General features: G+C 40.9%; 1 protein-coding gene across 6 annotated transcripts in view; it reads right to left on the bottom strand.

Moving 5' to 3' along the window:
* Positions 1–19,097, bottom strand: part of LOC146784205 (zinc finger MYM-type protein 1-like) — a 282,641-nt gene that overhangs the window by 221,641 nt on the left and 41,903 nt on the right. The gene's annotated exons all lie outside the window — the stretch shown is intronic.

Genomic DNA, 19,097 nt, shown 5'->3' with positions numbered 1-19,097 from the left:
ACATTTCATCTGTATTGTTTAATCCATTGGGAGTCTTGCTATCTAATTCTATGATCATTTTAGATTCCAGTTGTCTTAATCTTTTCTCCCTATTGCCTCCACGACGTGACTTGGGTACACTCGCCACTACAAAATATTTTAGACAGTTTAAATCATTGTTGTGCACCAACTTAAAATGCCTAGCCACTGGGTAAGATGAATCGTTGTTGACTATGGCACGTAGGTGTTGTAGGATTCTGACGTGCACCTGCAGCTTCGTACTTCCCACATATCTGAGACCACAGGTGCACGTCAGAACATACACTGCAAATTCTGTTTTGCAGTTGAATCTACCCAAAATTTTAGTAGTGAGGGGGCTAAAAGGAGTAGAGTATGTGTCGGTATTCACTCCAAATCTACAAGCTCTACACGAAGAACACTTAACAAACCCTTGCTTGGGTTGTAACCAATGCTTTGCAGCCGCAAGTTCTGGAAATGGTTTCGCAATCTGAGTTTTCATGGAAGGGCCCTTCCTATGAGTGATCGTAGGTCGTGAAGGTAACATGGGCGCTAGAACCCCATCAGTCAGAACGATTTGCCAGTTTCGTTTGACAATTGACCTGATCTGTCTTTCTTGTCTATTATACGTTGTGATCAGTCTTGGAGCGTTATTCGTGGTGTCATTGGCCACCAGTTGGTTATTAGGGGATAGAAGTGTTGTTCTGGGTATTGCTTCTACTTTACCAACTGCTTCATTGAGGATTTTTTCATTATATCATCTAATGCGAAATCTGATTAATGCTTCTTGTTTACAAGTTTCGTAGTCTTCAGGAGTGCTACAGATGCGTTTTAGGCGTGTAAGCTCACCTAGGGGTATGCTTCTGATGGTATGGTGGGGATGTGCGCTGCTGGCGTGTAAAGTGGTGTTCCCTGCTGTTGTTTTCCTATGTAGGGAAGTGGCCAGCTGGTTATTTTTGACGTAGATTTTTACATCTAAGAAATCAATTTGCGTCTTACTCAAATGTGATGTAAACTTAAGATTATAGCTGTTACAGTTAATTTTGTCAATAAAATTCTTTGTGCTTTCTTCATCCCCTTTCCAAATGATAAAAACATCATCGATATACCGCCACCACTGAATCACATGGGTACGGTTTTCATCTTGAAATGAGCATTTGAGGACCTGCTCCTCCCACCAACCTACATGCAAGCATGCGTAGCTGGGGGAAAAGCAGGCCCCCATAGCTACGCCTCTCTTCTGTATAAACACTTCATTACCAAATACAAAAAAGTTATTAAACAAACACCAAGATGCAAGATCTACCAACATTTTGTTGTGATTATACATTTCTAATGGTCTTTTTCCCAAAAAGTGTGCCAGGGCGTTTAGGCCTATTTTGTGTTCGATACTGGTATAGAGCGACTCTATATCCAACGAAATGAGCAATAAATCTTCTGCCCATTGAATGTTAGTCAGCTTATTTAATAGATCCCCAGTGTCTCTAATGTACGTTGGAAGTTCTTTGACTAGATCTTCTGGAAGAAATCCACATACTGCGTAATGTGTTCTCCCATACTACCAATAGCTGCAATAAAAGGTCTTCCTGGCACTGGTTTAGTAAGTTTGTGGACTTTGGGAATGAAGTATAATCTTGGTAGAATTGGGTGTTCTACAAATAGAAAATCAAATTTATCCGCAGAGATGCATCCATCTCTTTTCCATTGTAGCAATTTACTCTTTAACCCATTCCTTGCTGTGTTGTATGTTTTAATGTCAACTTTTCCATAGCATGTTTCATCATCCAGATGTCTTTGTGCTTCTATTTTATAGTCCTTTTGTGGCCAAAGAACAACGTTGCCTCCTTTGTCTGATTTCGTAACCAATATCTCATGATTAGATTCAAGTTTTTTCACCAGCTCACAGTACTTAATTTCCTGGTAACTTTTATGTCGTTTTTTGTGTTTAGTGCGGTAGTGTAATTTTTTAATGTTCTCTACTACCACTTCGTGAAAGATGTCGATAGCGTCTTTCGGCATCATTGGGATAAATCTTGATTTTGGTTTGAAGGGGCTTATACCTGCACCACTTTGCCTGATATTTGCAGCAGATAGGCGCTCCTGTGTATTCAACAGATCTGTGGTTTCCTGGGTCATATCTGACCTATTCTCAAACAAATGATGTAACGTAAGCAAAGCTGGGGCATCTTTAGCCTGTAATCCCTTGTGTTCTCTGTGAGTGTTGTCCTCTGTTGGAGTCTCTTTCAAGCCTTCTTTGATGGCAAAAAACTGGTCAGTTTGTGTATAGACATATTATAGGGGCAGGACAGTGTATGGGCATCTTAGAGCCCTGACGAAAGCCATAGACTATTTTGGGCACATACGTTTTTATGTGACTGATTCAAATTATTAGATGGAGGATCAATACAACCTGATTACCATTTTATATATATATATATATATATATATATATATATTGTATCCGATTACCATTATATATATATATATATATATATATATATGTCGATGCAAAGGCCTGAAAGCTTGAAGACGCACTCACAGCATTTGTAACCAAACGGCTTTATTTCCAGGAAACCAGCATCTACACTTGTGGTGCAAGTTCTTGTGCCGACGCGTTTCAAGGCCGTAGCCTCTTCTTCATGGGCAGTTCAAGGTAAGGCACAGGTGGCTCCAATTCAGCATTTTTAAATACACTTCCTCAGTGGGTCATGTGCGGTGCATACGTTTAGTACGGTGCACGTTGGGACATTGAGTCCATGATTGGAGAAAATTAAATCTTATAGTAAGTCCCGTGTCTCCTTCAATTAAAACATGTATTTACACCCTCAGTGGGCCCCCAAATGCCATGCTGGTGGATTAGCTGACAGCTGCTGTGCTGAGCGCGGCTTTAGGCAAAGTTCCGAGCAGCCGCGTAGCCCCTCCTTTGCATTATGGAGACGGTGCAGTCTTCTACGGCGAGGCAGCCGTGTGATTTATGTCGATGCAAAGGCCTGAAAGCTTGAAGACGCACTCACAGCATTTGTAACCAAACGGCTTTATTTCCAGGAAACCAGCATCTACACTTGTGGTGCAAGTTCTTGTGCCGACGCGTTTCAAGGCCGTAGCCTCTTCTTCATGGGCAGTTCAAGGTAAGGCACAGGTGGCTCCAATTCAGCATTTTTAAATACACTTCCTCAGTGGGTCATGTGCGGTGCATACGTTTAGTACGGTGCACGTTGGGACATTGAGTCCATGATTGGAGAAAATTAAATCTTATAGTAAGTCCCGTGTCTCCTTCAATTAAAACATGTATTTACACCCTCAGTGGGCCCCCAAATGCCATGCTGGTGGATTAGCTGACAGCTGCTGTGCTGAGCGCGGCTTTAGGCAAAGTTCCGAACAGCCGCGTAGCCCCTCCTTTGCATTATGGAGACGGTGCAGTCTTCTACGGCGAGGCAGCCGTGTGATTTATGTCGATGCAAAGGCCTGAAAGCTTGAAGACGCACTCACAGCATTTGTAACCAAACGGCTTTATTTCCAGGAAACCAGCATCTACACTTGTGGTGCAAGTTCTTGTGCCGACGCGTTTCAAGGCCGTAGCCTCTTCTTCATGGGCAGTTCAAGGTAAGGCACAGGTGGCTCCAATTCAGCATTTTTAAATACACTTCCTCAGTGGGTCATGTGCGGTGCATACGTTTAGTACGGTGCACGTTGGGACATTGAGTCCATGATTGGAGAAAATTAAATCTTATAGTAAGTCCCGTGTCTCCTTCAATTAAAACATGTATTTACACCCTCAGTGGGCCCCCAAATGCCATGCTGGTGGATTAGCTGACAGCTGCTGTGCTGAGCGCGGCTTTAGGCAAAGTTCCGAACAGCCGCGTAGCCCCTCCTTTGCATTATGGAGACGGTGCAGTCTTCTACGGCGAGGCAGCCGTGTGATTTATGTCGATGCAAAGGCCTGAAAGCTTGAAGACGCACTCACAGCATTTGTAACCAAACGGCTTTATTTCCAGGAAACCAGCATCTACACTTGTGGTGCAAGTTCTTGTGCCGACGCGTTTCAAGGCCGTAGCCTCTTCTTCATGGGCAGTTCAAGGTAAGGCACAGGTGGCTCCAATTCAGCATTTTTAAATACACTTCCTCAGTGGGTCATGTGCGGTGCATACGTTTAGTACGGTGCACGTTGGGACATTGAGTCCATGATTGGAGAAAATTAAATCTTATAGTAAGTCCCGTGTCTCCTTCAATTAAAACATGTATTTACACCCTCAGTGGGCCCCCAAATGCCATGCTGGTGGATTAGCTGACAGCTGCTGTGCTGAGCGTGGCTTTAGGCAAAGTTCCGAACAGCCGCGTAGCCCCTCCTTTGCATTATGGAGACGGTGCAGTCTTCTACGGCGAGGCAGCCGTGTGATTTATGTCGATGCAAAGGCCTGAAAGCTTGAAGACGCACTCACAGCATTTGTAACCAAACGGCTTTATTTCCAGGAAACCAGCATCTACACTTGTGGTGCAAGTTCTTGTGCCGACGCGTTTCAAGGCCGTAGCCTCTTCTTCATGGGCAGTTCAAGGTAAGGCACAGGTGGCTCCAATTCAGCATTTTTAAATACACTTCCTCAGTGGGTCATGTGCGGTGCATACGTTTAGTACGGTGCACGTTGGGACATTGAGTCCATGATTGGAGAAAATTAAATCTTATAGTAAGTCCCGTGTCTCCTTCAATTAAAACATGTATTTACACCCTCAGTGGGCCCCCAAATGCCATGCTGGTGGATTAGCTGACAGCTGCTGTGCTGAGCGCGGCTTTAGGCAAAGTTCCGAACAGCCGCGTAGCCCCTCCTTTGCATTATGGAGACGGTGCAGTCTTCTACGGCGAGGCAGCCGTGTGATTTATGTCGATGCAAAGGCCTGAAAGCTTGAAGACGCACTCACAGCATTTGTAACCAAACGGCTTTATTTCCAGGAAACCAGCATCTACACTTGTGGTGCAAGTTCTTGTGCCGACGCGTTTCAAGGCCGTAGCCTCTTCTTCATGGGCAGTTCAAGGTAAGGCACAGGTGGCTCCAATTCAGCATTTTTAAATACACTTCCTCAGTGGGTCATGTGCGGTGCATACGTTTAGTACGGTGCACGTTGGGACATTGAGTCCATGATTGGAGAAAATTAAATCTTATAGTAAGTCCCGTGTCTCCTTCAATTAAAACATGTATTTACACCCTCAGTGGGCCCCCAAATGCCATGCTGGTGGATTAGCTGACAGCTGCTGTGCTGAGCGCGGCTTTAGGCAAAGTTCCGAACAGCCGCGTAGCCCCTCCTTTGCATTATGGAGACGGTGCAGTCTTCTACGGCGAGGCAGCCGTGTGATTTATGTCGATGCAAAGGCCTGAAAGCTTGAAGACGCACTCACAGCATTTGTAACCAAACGGCTTTATTTCCAGGAAACCAGCATCTACACTTGTGGTGCAAGTTCTTGTGCCGACGCGTTTCAAGGCCGTAGCCTCTTCTTCATGGGCAGTTCAAGGTAAGGCACAGGTGGCTCCAATTCAGCATTTTTAAATACACTTCCTCAGTGGGTCATGTGCGGTGCATACGTTTAGTACGGTGCACGTTGGGACGTTGGGACTGTGCCTTACCTTGAACTGCCCATGAAGAAGAGGCTACGGCCTTGAAACGCGTCGGCACAAGAACTTGCACCACAAGTGTAGATGCTGGTTTCCTGGAAATAAAGCCGTTTGGTTACAAATGCTGTGAGTGCGTCTTCAAGCTTTCAGGCCTTTGCATCGACATAAATCACACGGCTGCCTCGCCGTAGAAGACTGCACCGTCTCCATAATGCAAAGGAGGGGCTACGCGGCTGTTCGGAACTTTGCCTAAAGCCGCGCTCAGCACAGCAGCTGTCAGCTAATCCACCAGCATGGCATTTGGGGGCCCACTGAGGGTGTAAATACATGTTTTAATTGAAGGAGACACGGGAATTACTATAAGATTTCATTTTCTCCAATCATGGACTCAATGTCCCAACGTGCACCGTACTAAACGTATGCACCGCACATGACCCACTGAGGAAGTGTATTTAAAAATGCTGAATTGGAGCCACCTGTGCCTTACCTTGAACTGCCCATGAAGAAGAGGCTACGGCCTTGAAACGCGTCGGCACAAGAACTTGCACCACAAGTGTAGATGCTGGTTTCCTGGAAATAAAGCCGTTTGGTTACAAATGCTGTGAGTGCGTCTTCAAGCTTTCAGGCCTTTGCATCGACATAAATCACACGGCTGCCTCGCCGTAGAAGACTGCACCGTCTCCATAATGCAAAGGAGGGGCTACGCGGCTGTTCGGAACTTTGCCTAAAGCCGCGCTCAGCACAGCAACTGTCAGCTAATCCACCAGCATGGCATTTGGGGGCCCACTGAGGGTGTAAATACATGTTTTAATTGAAGGAGACACGGGACTTACTATAAGATTTAATTTTCTCCAATCATGGACTCAATGTCCCAACGTGCACCGTACTAAACGTATGCACCGCACATGACCCACTGAGGAAGTGTATTTAAAAATGCTGAATTGGAGCCACCTGTGCCTTACCTTGAACTGCCCATGAAGAAGAGGCTACGGCCTTGAAACGCGTCGGCACAAGAACTTGCACCACAAGTGTAGATGCTGGTTTCCTGGAAATAAAGCCGTTTGGTTACAAATGCTGTGAGTGCGTCTTCAAGCTTTCAGGCCTTTGCATCGACATAAATCACACGGCTGCCTCGCCGTAGAAGACTGCACCGTCTCCATAATGCAAAGGAGGGGCTACGCGGCTGTTCGGAACTTTGCCTAAAGCCGCGCTCAGCACAGCAGCTGTCAGCTAATCCACCAGCATGGCATTTGGGGGCCCACTGAGGGTGTAAATACATGTTTTAATTGAAGGAGACACGGGACTTACTATAAGATTTAATTTTCTCCAATCATGGACTCAATGTCCCAACGTGCACCGTACTAAACGTATGCACCGCACATGACCCACTGAGGAAGTGTATTTAAAAATGCTGAATTGGAGCCACCTGTGCCTTACCTTGAACTGCCCATGAAGAAGAGGCTACGGCCTTGAAACGCGTCGGCACAAGAACTTGCACCACAAGTGTAGATGCTGGTTTCCTGGAAATAAAGCCGTTTGGTTACAAATGCTGTGAGTGCGTCTTCAAGCTTTCAGGCCTTTGCATCGACATAAATCACACGGCTGCCTCGCCGTAGAAGACTGCACCGTCTCCATAATGCAAAGGAGGGGCTACGCGGCTGTTCGGAACTTTGCCTAAAGCCGCGCTCAGCACAGCAGCTGTCAGCTAATCCACCAGCATGGCATTTGGGGGCCCACTGAGGGTGTAAATACATGTTTTAATTGAAGGAGACACGGGACTTACTATAAGATTTAATTTTCTCCAATCATGGACTCAATGTCCCAACGTGCACCGTACTAAACGTATGCACCGCACATGACCCACTGAGGAAGTGTATTTAAAAATGCTGAATTGGAGCCACCTGTGCCTTACCTTGAACTGCCCATGAAGAAGAGGCTACGGCCTTGAAACGCGTCGGCACAAGAACTTGCACCACAAGTGTAGATGCTGGTTTCCTGGAAATAAAGCCGTTTGGTTACAAATGCTGTGAGTGCGTCTTCAAGCTTTCAGGCCTTTGCATCGACATATATATATATATATATATATATATATATATATATATATATATATATATATATTTTAACTCGGAAGGAATTTCTATTCTTAAAAATTGATAACCCGGTCACTCCCATATTATATCTAATTCCCAAAGTCCACAAAAACAAGGAAACACCACCCGGGAGACCGATAATCTCTGCAATTGGCAGTCTATTTGAATCTACATCTAGATATTTAGACTCTTTTCTCCAACCATGTGTTAAATCACTCCCTGCATATATCCAGGATACAGGGCATTTTCTTAGTAGAATTGCAGAGATTGAGTGGAAGGAATCATACATCTTAGTTACCATGGATGTAACTAGCCTGTATACGAGTATTGTGCATGTTGATGGCCTGAAAACAACTTTACACTATTTGAAAACTAGACCTATTCAATTTTACCAACATTCTTTGATGCTTGTGGAGATGTGCAGATTATGTCTCACTAACAATTTTTTCCTCTTTGGAACAGACATGTACAAACAACAACGGGGCACGGCGATGGGCACCTGCTTTGCCCCCAGTTATGCTAATTTGCATATGGGCTGGTGGGAGGAGCAGGTGCTCAAAGTGGTGCACAAAACGGCCTGGGAAAATAACATCATTTTCTGGGTCCGTTTCATCGATGATTTATAGGATGGGACCATTGCCAGTGCAAGTGAGTTTATAGATCACATCAATGATAATGATCTAAATTTGAGATTCACGGAAACAATTAGTAATTCATCGGTGCCGTTTTTAGACTTAGAAGTATATGTTGTGGGTGGGAATATTCCTACAAAATCCTATAGGAAGACCTCGGCAGGAAACTCAATTTTGCACGCTGGTAGTTTCCACCCTCAGAGCCTGAAGAGCATTCCATATGGGGAACATATCAGAATGAAAAGAAACTGTAGTGAGACCAATGAATTAGCTAAAGCACAATTTGATCTTAATGCAAGATTTACACAAAGAGGATTCCAAGCCGAAACGTTGAATCAGGCCATGAAGAAAGTCGAGAAACTACAGAGACACCAACTCCTCGCACGGCCAAGTGAACAAACTGTAAGAGTAAGACAGGACAGGGGAGCAGTTATAAGACTCATAACTGGCTTTTCAGCTTACCAAGCCGATGTCAGACATAGTCTGACCAGACATTGGCATTTACTTAAAGGGGACCCAATTTTAAACACCCTCATCCCAAACAGACCAATGCTGACATTTAGAAAGGCAAAGTCAATGAGGGATGAATTGGTGATAGCGAGCCCAGAGTTAAGAACTAAACAAACTTGGCTTAGACCCAGCCCAGGCTTCCATCGCTGTTTTAAATGTAAGGCATGCAAGATTGGGAAAAATGAAACTCAGGTGTCCTCGACTCTGATAAATAACCCATGGAAAATCAGATGTTCACTCAACTGCAGAAGTGAGTTTGTAGTTTATGTTTTGAAATGCTCCTGCCCCAAAATGTATGTGGGGAGCACGATACACATGGTACACATTCGGATTCTACAACATCTTAGGGCAATTAATAATAAGGATCCAAATTATGCAGTTGCCCGGCACATTCATGAATCCCACAATGGAAATGCTAATGAGTTGTGTTATTTTGCCATTGATCAAGCTCCTAAATCCCGGAGAGGGAGGCAACAGGGAGCGGAAATTAAGACAACTTGAATCCAAATACATCATCTTATTCAACACCAGGGTGCCGCATGGCTTGAATTCTGAAGAAGATTTACATGTTCATTTATAAATTATCTCTATCAGATAGGATTTTCCATATGTTCTTCATTTTATTGATACTGTATTTTATATTTTTTTAAAGGTCGATTGTAGTTTCCACCAGCACTATTTAATTAATTATGAAGCAGGCTTTTTTCCTTCACCACAAGTGTGTAAACTTATTATCACAATTGCAAAGCACCATGTTGATTCTTAGAGGTGTTTTATTTCCGGTGTCTGTTCCCTATGTACAACAAGATTATATTTGACAGAGGCTAATCTATACATCAGCATTACGTAAATATGTATTTACAGGCACTTGCACTTTATGTACATGGTTTTACCATTTGATATAAACAAAGTCTCTCTGATAGTTCAATAAGGAGGTATATAAATTTAAATTAACTATAAATCTTTCTATCGATTCAAGGATATAATATTCCAACATATTTTAGAAATTTTTATTGGTTTATAAAAATAAGATAGTATTTTAAGGCCAAAGGGCAGAAGTCGTGAAGACCTTTTGGAATTCTAAAAATCCTAAATTACTTTGCTTTTTAGGCCTACTTTACAATCAAGAACATTTCAGAGAGAGAGGCATGTGAGTGGAGAACACAAGGATTAAGAAGTTACACCAGGACACCCTCTTCGAAATAATAGTATATTGGAAGCCCTGTCAACTTGTATAGAGTAAAAATTGGGATACAGACCTGACAGCAGATTGGGTGTTATTTCAGGCCCAGCAATGTCACACTGGAAATAAGTAATTAAGTCACTGGACGCAATTGTATGTTTAATTATGATGATTTGGTAGTATTTAACTAAAGGAAATTAGTAATGTGGAAGGTATGCTTACTAATTAACATTTGTGGCAGGCTACAGATTATTATGACACATATCCACAGCCTATAGAGCAAAGTTTTTAGATTCATTTTAGTACACATTATGCGTTGAGTTGCAATATCCCCCTTTTTTCTTGAAACTGCACTATATTTGCACTTTAGGAGAGAAGCACTATGCACTTTATCCGTACAAATGATGTTTACATGATAAAAAGTCAACTGGGAACATGGCTTTTTTAAACTTAGAATGACATTTCTGTTTAAATAAATGTCCCATTATTTATTTATAAAACTTTTCCTGCGCATATTAGACAATATAACAAAAAAATAATTTTTTTTATCTGATCGACTTTGCTCTTGGTAATTGGCTGGTTCAGCATAAATGTATCAGTCCATTTAAAAGAATATGAAAGAATATTTAGTTTTAATTAGTGGCTGTGTCGATAAAGTTATTTGTATTTAGACAAAAAATGGTAACTTTGTATGTTTGCTTGTATCTAGGTCTGCCACAAAGTCTTTTGTCCATGTCTAGTGGTCAGTAATTGGTGGATTCTATCATGTGACCTTTTTTTGTAATTGTTGTTTGTGTATTTTAACCCACACACTGAACGAGTTATCCATTGCATGATTAAGGCAGGAATGCCGAAACGCGTCGCAAAGGATTGGAATCATTAAAACTGTGGATTTGGTGAGAATCGTTGGTGTCGGCGTCCTTTCTTTGATAGAAGACGGGAGTTGGAGGTTGATATATATATATATATATATATATATATATATTGTATACTATTATACAGTTCAGCAGCCGAAACACGCCATATGGACCATGCTTTCCAAATAATTATTTTTCACGCAACTTGGAGTCTGGCCCTGAACCGGGAATTCCATATATATATATATATATATATATATATATATATATATATATATATATATATATATATATATATAACAGCTCAGCTTGCATCCTTTCGAAGTCGGGAATTCACTCGCGGGTGGGTGCCCTCGGTGTGGTGATGCAATCCACAAATAATCCAGGCTCAAACTCCCTCCAGTCGCAAAGGAAATAGGCACTCACGGGAGATGTTTAGAAGATTATTTATTCCGGTAAATCAAACAGACGCGTTTCGGCGAATTGCCTTCCTCAGTGTTTGATCGCACACCGGGAGGACGCCATTTTAAGTGCACGCAGAGGCTGTCATCATGAAACAACAATCATAGAAAGCGGACTTGCACATAAACAAAATAAACGTCCGCCATTGCTAAATACGCAATGATAACTCTTTCAAGTGGTAAATATACATCAATTTATACCATTGAATTATTAAATATGTTATAGAAAAAGTCATATATATGTTTGCACGCACTTGGCCATATAACTAAATTACGCCATATATTGGCTGCGGCTCCTACGCAGCGTTGCTAAGCACAGATTCTGCAATAGATTTTAGAGAACCCGTCATCTATGCACGAGCAAGGCTATAAATCAGGTAATATTTGAATTTGAGACAGTGCATTGCAACGTGAGTGTCATAGGTCCCAATATTAACAAAGTAAGCATATAGACCTCCATCCCATGCGTGGCAGATATTTCATCAGATTTGGCCATATATTGGCTATCATTGCCACCTCATCATACATAATTATAAGGGTACCTAATCAAAATCACGTTATCTAGCATTTCATAACGCCGTGTATCGGCTATAGTGCACCATACTAAATGCAATTTATAAAACCTTGTCATCAAGCAATCCTGATACATTGCATTTTTCAAGTTAGTTCGTTGGAGATAGCTCCACTGTCAATACGACAAAAAAGTACCGATGCTACAGTTGAAACACTACATTTACTCTCTAATGACATTCTCATGTGCCTAAATGTGATGCCAGTTCCTCCCCACTATTCAAACCCTTCGGAAATTTGGTTTGGCAATCTACTATGTACCGAGATTCTAGTCTGCGTAATTTTCTCAATCTATCGCCTCCTCTTACATTGTCTGGTACAGAGTCTAAACCAAAAAATCTGAGTAGATTTCGATTGCTAGAATGTTTCTCGGCATAGTGTCTAGCTACAGGATATGCCGTATCTTTATTGGCAATTGCCCTTTGATGTTCCAATACCCTGATCTTTAGTGGGTGCAAAGTGCTGCCTATGTACCATAGATTACACGGACATACAAGACAGTACACTGCATAAGGAGTACTGCAGGTGATGAATTTGTTGATAACTCTAGTTATCTGTGTTCCCGGTAGATTAAACGAAAGGACTCGTCTACTATAGGAGCATGCTTTGCACTTTCCACAGGGAAAGAAACCTTTCATTTCCTTAAGGGTTCTAACCACCGATGATGCTCCCTCAAGATGACTGTGTACTAGATGATCTCTTAAGGACCTAGCCTTTCTGAATGTCACTTGTGGATAGTTTGGAATATCATCATTTAGTACCGGATCAGTTTTCAAAATATGCCAGTTTTTCCTCAGTATACGTTTTAATTGATTAGCTTCTGCTGAGTAGGTAGTGATCATCCTAAATTTACCTTGATCACTATCCTCTAATTCATTGACTGGCTTCTTTTTGTGGGCAAGCAGAGTCTTTCTAGGAATGCTTTTAACCTTGTGTAGTGTGTTATTCAATAGAACAGGGTCGTAGCCCCTTAAGGTAAACCTCTGTAAGCATTCACGTGCTGACACTTCAAAGTCGCAAGGACGTGTGCTATTACGTTTAAGACGCAATAGTTCCCCATATGGGATACTTTGGATCAGTTGCGGCGGATGATTACTGGTGGCAAACAGGGTGGAGTTGCCTGCAGTATCTTTGCGGTGCAGTGTTGTGTGTAGCTGATCTTCCATTACAAAAACTTTCAGGTCCAGATAGTCCACTGCCACTGAACTAACTACGCCTGAAAATTGCAAATTAAGATGGTTGTTATTCAAGATACTAATGAAGCCATGAGCAGATTCGATACTGCCTTGCCACACTATGAATAGATCGTCTATGTAACGATACCATTCAACCACCCTTCCTGTTAGATTTCCACACTTGTACGTTTTCGGCACCTGCTCCTCCCACCAGCCTACGAAAAGATTCGCATAGCTGGGGGCAAAGCAGGTGCCCATCGCTGTCCCTGATACTTGTTTGTAATAGCTGTCCTCAAACAAAAATATATTATTCATCAGACAAAATTCTGTGAACTGTATGATCATTTCATTGTGTGCAGCGAATCTCAACTGCTTTCTATTTAGAAAGTGCTGCAATGCTTTCAAACCATATATATTATGTATATGTGTGTGCTTTTTATGTGTGACTACATATTTATATATATATATAAACCAAGTATCCTTCAATAAGGAAAAGGAGTCGCACTCACGGATGCAGGTGAACACATTTTAATTTGTGTCGACAATTCAGTCCCGACGCGTTTCAGTCTTTGCGACCTTTTTCAAAGGGAATCCGACATCTCTCATAGGCAAATGACAACTAACCATCCCAAACTTCTCAATTTATATTGTTGGCCCCCTATTGGACCTCCATAATGGATGTGATGAAAAGCATTATGGGGCTTGTAGTTGTCCATATATGTATCATCTACCCTTCAGTGGGTTTTTAATGCCATTTTCAAGTTTTTATTATGTTTGTGATGGAGCAGGCAAAGCAACATTTTGTATATTATATCAGCCAAAGAGGGAGGAGTCTGTGGAATGCTGAAGGTACAGCATTGCTGTACTTATATTCCTGACAAGAGCCAAAATTTAAAGAAATATATTAAGAATATAACTGATTTGCATGAGGAAATTGTTCCATTGGAGGTTGAAAGTGTTTGGGAGAAACTTGGTAAAAGTTTTTCTATTATAAAGGGTTTATTAACAAAATTAGGTATTTCATTTGTAGGTAAAATACTAATACCAGTGACTTGTGTGGTAATACTGATACTGATTTTAAGATTAGGGTGTGTATGTCTAAACAGAAGAACATTACAAAATAGAAAAAAAAGAGAAATTGCAAAATGAAAGGAGAAGGAAATAAGAGAAAGAGAAGTAGGCGATATAGAACTAGAAGAATGGAAAGAAAACAGGGATAAGCCGATTGTGACTAGGGAAGGACCGATACTTCCTCCACCGAAATCGCCTGCATCTTTTATGGTAGGGAAATATGGGTACCATACATGTATTTGGCTAGAGAATTGGGCAAAGTATACAAAACAGGATGGAGTTCTAGCATTTCCAGAGAGTGGTTTGTTTAGTTTAGCTGTATTAAGAAACTTAAGAGCAAGGATGATGAGGTTAGAACCGAGACCTAGACCTACTCAGTTCGAGGCTTTGACGGAGTGGGAAGAAGAGATGTATGAATGGGAACGGCATCGGAGTGGAAGAAGGTATAATTAGATGTTTGGTAGACAGTGTGGGCAGGAAAGTCATGAGGACCGAATGAGAAGATGGCTGAATGCAAACATGACTGATGGTATGTTTCCTTTGAGAAATGCTGAAGAGACAAGGGGCAGAAAGTGCACAGAAATGAGAAACAATACAGGGTCAGAAGGTTATAAATATGGTGTGAGTGAATCGGAGGATGAAGTGTTAGAGGACATGTTTTTATAAAAATCCTCCCTCGTATCAACCAAATTCTACATTGCTGACGCCGAGTGCGCCGGTAAAAGAAACCATGCTAAATAAAAATCTTGAGCAAATGCCACCTGATTTAGGGAAAAATAATCCATTTAGAGACTCTGAAATGTCACAACCTGTTAGGACTGGAAATGAAAATTAGGTTGAGCTAGCTAGAACTACTCTGGAATTAACTGAGAAAATTAGAGAATTAACCAAAAATATGGAAGCAGTGACTGTACCTGTAACTATAGGGCCGGTGATGCCTGTCTTTGATAAACAGAAAGATAGTGAGCATTGTTTAACAGTTCCCTACAATTGTAGTAAACAAATTGAGACAGAAAGAAGTGGATCTGGAGGAAATGCATGGAAAAATATGGCAGGAACATCAGGTTTAAGTATCGGACTGAAATCAAAGTCCAGCAAGTAAGACGTTGATGATAACAGAATCGGCAACAGAAACCCCAGAGAGAAATACGGATAGAATAAGAAGTGAAACAATCCCTCTAGGTCCCACTTCTGAGGAATTAAGTGATTGGTTAAAGAGTTTACAGTGGAAAGATACAGAACCTCAACCTTTACATGTGGCAAATTAAAAGTAATCTTGGAAGAATTAATAGTAGGGACTATTCCAACTGAAAAATTAAAAGCATATCAGGACGAGGAGCTAATGTTTCTCTGCAAAAGTATAACCTGGAGAGCGAGTTTTGCATGAGAAATTGGAAGAGACAGCGAGTGAAATGGGCATTGACTTTGGGAAAATAAGATCATTACAGAAACCATATAGAGTAGATTTTTCTGAGAAGGATATTGAAAATCTGAATACTGCAGGGAGATTGACTCAAATTAAAGAACTGATTGCCTTGTTAAGGAAATGGGGTGATGTAGATAGGTGGAAAAGTAGATGGTTTCGAAAGAGAGAGGATACGACAGATAAGGCTTCTTCGGCATTTCCGGTAAGAGAAAAGGAGCCAGTAGTAACTGAATGTCCCATGAGGGAGATCCCAGGAGGGGGTTATGTACATGTTCCCTGGACTAGGCAGGACATTTTGACATTTACCAATGATTTCCCGAGGTTAAGTGAAAAACCAGTTGAGTGGTACCGACAGGTAGAAAGGTTTGTTAAATTATCGAAAGTGTTGTGGATAGATCAGAATGGTCTTTTTGATATAATCGTACCTGCAGATTTATGGGCAGAATGTAAAATTACAATAGGTTGGCCAACTCAAGTGTACCCTAGGGATCCTAAGACGGAGCCCCTGATCCGGAGGTAATGAGGAAATATGAACAGGTAATTACTTTTTTGAAAAACAAAGTGCTGCCAAAGGAAACTGATTGGGAAAAATTGATAGAACTCACCAAGAGGTTAAAGAATCTATTCATGCTTATTATCAAAGGTTACTGTTAGCTTTTAAGCAATACAGTGGTGATGAGAAATTGAGCGAGAAGGATTTAAGTCATTTTGTACATCGATTTGTTTATTGTTTAAGACCTGAGGTAAGCGAAATGATCAAACAGCATACAGTGGATTGGCAGAATAAAAAGATAGATGAAGTGTTACGACACGCAAAATATTTTAGTGATGAAATCGAAGCCAAACAACACAAACTGAAAGAGAAGGCGATGTGGACACAAGTTAAGGTAGCGGAGAGACAAGAAGCCCAGCTGATTGAGCAAGCTAATGGCATGGGCCAAGTTAGACAAAAAACTAATATTGGAAAAGGAAAGGGACAAATCAGCTTAGAGGAAGCAAAGAAAGAACAGATTTCCATAAGGATAGGTCTATAAATGATTTTTTTAATAATGTTTTTTCAAAGTTGCTATACGAATATGTAAAGACTATGAAAGTTAGAGATTGCTATGTTTGTGTGCAGTTACCTGCATCGGTGTCAGAAGGTGTCACCTATCATCACCTTTCTTTGACATATGGGATAACTTGTAGTGTATTAGCAAGCTTGTTCTATAGAACAGGGAAATTAGAAGATTATTATACTAATGTAGATAATGTTTTCTCACAGATACCTGTAGTCCCTGAACTAAACAAGGTGATTCCTGGTCGAATTTTAGGTGAATTTTTCTTAGAAACTAGAATTTACTTTAGAAGAAGTGTTTAAGAATAATCTCACTTGTAGTCTGAGGAAAGAAGAAAATATCTTCTTGAACATGGTAGAGGAGAGGCGAATTAAGATGCAAAGAAAAGTGTCTGGGGAAAAGATGGAAACAACATTTTGGGATGCTGAAAAGGAAAACCATTTAAAGGGAGAAATAAATCCCGCAATGGCTTTGGATTGGCCTCAGAAATGGAAATTGTGCATCAGTAGAGATAACACCGTTTATGATAATTACTTTGTAGGTGCAAGTGAATGCCATGACTTATATAAAATCATGGGAGAATGGGGATTTAAAGGAGGAAATGATCCAGTATTCCCTGGAATATATTACATCTGTGGGAACAGGGCTTATTATAGGTTAACAGACCACTGGTATGGTACATGCTACTTAGGCCTGGTCTTCCCAAAAATATTTCATGTGGGAAGGGGAGAGGACGGTTTGCACGAAATAGGTAGACAACTAACACATAGAAGGAGGGAGAGTTGGTCAGAACTTATAGGGGATATTTTTGGAGCACTGATATCAGCCGTTGGAATATCTCTGAATGCACATAAAATTAGAAAATTGTCTACAGTTGTGGATCGCTTATCGACAAGCACAGCTGGAGGGTTCTTAATGGTAAATACTGAAATGGTTGCCATGAGAGCCATGATTATGCAAAATCGACTTGCCTTTGATATTATATTAGCCAAAGAGGGAGGAGTCTGTGGACTGCTGAAGGTACAACATTGCTGTACTTATATTCCTGACGAAATTTAAAGAAATATATTAAGAATATAACTGATCTGCATGAGCAAATTGTTCCATTGGAGGTTGAAAGTGTTTGGGAGAGACTTGGTAAAAGTGTTTCTACTATAAAGGGTTTATTAACAAAATTAGGTATTTCATTTGTAGGTAAAATACTAATACCAGTGTGGTAATACTGATACTGGTCTTAAGATTAGGGTGCGTATGTATAAAAAGAAGAAAATTACAAAATAGAATAAAAAGAGAAATTGCAAAACCAAAGGAGAAGGAAACAAGAGAAAGAGAAGTAGGAGATATAGATCTAGAAGAATGGAAAGAAAACATGTACAAGAAAACAAGAGAAGATGAGATGGGAGATACTATGATGTAACGTAACTAAATGTAAGGGAACTGAGTAATAATTTCCGCAAAATTTTTTGTCCTTTTTTGGGATTTGTGGGGATGTTAAAAAAAAAAAAAAACAACCACCAAAGGGGGGATTAATGGAGCAGGTAAAGCAAAATGTTGTATACCTCCTCTATTTTTCATGAAATTTAATTACGTAATCATTCTAAATATTAATTTGTACTAATTTGTGTAAAGTGCTATGACTAATCAACATTTGCACCTTAATAAACACGAGATACACGTGGGACTAAAATGCTAATTGCATGGCAAATAATTAAATGATTAACTGTGGTACGCAAACTAACTTTAGGATGTGTTGAAATAGAGAATTGCATGATTCATGTTGCTTTTGTGATGGTTTGTGCTTCCAGTGCTGCTGAATGGTGAGAATTATTGCTTTAAATGTTGTTACAAGCTAGGAAAATACTAATATATATTGGGATTAGTGCAGGTTTAAACATTAGAATCTTCATTTCTATATATTAATTACTGTTATGTTTGTTTTTGCTTAAGTTGGCATTCGGGCCTACTAGGCCGCAGTACTTAAAATGGAGTTCGGAAGTGGCTAACATTATGTGAGAGCAATGTCTAGTGCGCAGACTCGGATGGCTCTGGAGATCTCCAAGCGACCTCCGACGAGAACCAAAATGTTCCTTGTCAAGGATAGGAACATGGAGGACTGCCAAGATGAAGACTAGTGTGAATGACCAAGGGGACAATGAAAGACCTGTACTAGAAAGCTTACATGTTGTTACTTCGGAATGTTTGCCTGTGAAATTACCAAAAAGAATACAATTGAGAAATGTTATGCCCGGTTTCATGGGAAACAGGCAAACCTGGGAACATTCAAGAGACTTACAAATTTCAGAGGGTTTAGCAAATCAGAACACTTTCTACCCCTAAATTGTTGCAGATTGACCTAAAAGTAAGGAGAAAAAAAAGGAGTATAAAAGGAAGGGATTTGGAAGAGGGGGTTGCTGTTGGTGTGGAGGGTTGATTTTGCTGGGTTGTTGGTTCATTGGTTCAATCG

Source organism: Triturus cristatus, chromosome 11, assembly GCF_964204655.1.
Source record: "Triturus cristatus chromosome 11, aTriCri1.1, whole genome shotgun sequence".
NCBI lineage: Eukaryota > Metazoa > Chordata > Amphibia > Caudata > Salamandridae > Triturus > Triturus cristatus.
Note: the sequence above shows the minus strand (reverse complement) of the source record. Positions and strands in the feature narration are given on the sequence as shown.